Source organism: Oryzias melastigma, linkage group LG3, assembly GCF_002922805.2.
Source record: "Oryzias melastigma strain HK-1 linkage group LG3, ASM292280v2, whole genome shotgun sequence".
Classification (NCBI taxonomy): domain Eukaryota; kingdom Metazoa; phylum Chordata; class Actinopteri; order Beloniformes; family Adrianichthyidae; genus Oryzias; species Oryzias melastigma.
In genome coordinates this window covers 1,631,667-1,632,400 of record NC_050514.1, presented here as the reverse complement: position 1 = coordinate 1,632,400, position 734 = coordinate 1,631,667, and positions in this window count along the sequence as shown.

The following is a 734-nucleotide window of genomic DNA, read 5'->3' as shown; positions in this document are numbered from 1 at the left end:
ATCAAAACTTAATATTTCTAGTTGTCTCTACTTTTTGAAACATTTTAGTTGACCTGACTCACAAAAATAGGTTGAAAGAACTAAAAGCTAAAATTTTTTTTTACAGTGTACACATTAGGTACTTACATGCTGCATTAACATATACATGGGCAAGTTAATGGCTCATCAGTGACCCACCATGACACAACAATGGGCTCTCGGACTAAAGGGGGGGGAACTCTTCCCTGCGCAAATTTGTGCAGGCTTAAGACTTCTAGTGTTAAAGGCCAAATTAGCCAAACAGGCGTAGCCAAAACAGCTAACATGTGGCTGAAATATTAGCTAAACTCCAAAATAGCCTAAAAAAAACAACAAAAAAAGCCTAAGTTAACCAAAACAGCTAGCATGTAGCTGAAAAATTAGCTTAACACAAAAATGGCATGAAAAGCAAAAACAAAAGCCTGAATTAGCCAAAACAGCTAACATGTAGCTGAAATATTAGCTAAATTTCTAAACAGCCTAAAAACAAAAAAAAAGAAAAAATCCTAAGTTAGCAAAAACAGCTAGCATGTAGCTGAAATATTTGCTAAATTCCAAAACAGCCCAAAAAAACCTTAATAAATGCCAAAATAGTCCAAAAAGCTAGAATTTTGCCAACATAACTTTCAACCGGAGAAAGGTAGTTTGTCCTCTCTCGGTGGGTGGAGTGCTCCTGCCCCAGGTGGAGGAGTTTAAATATCTCGGGGTCTTGTTCA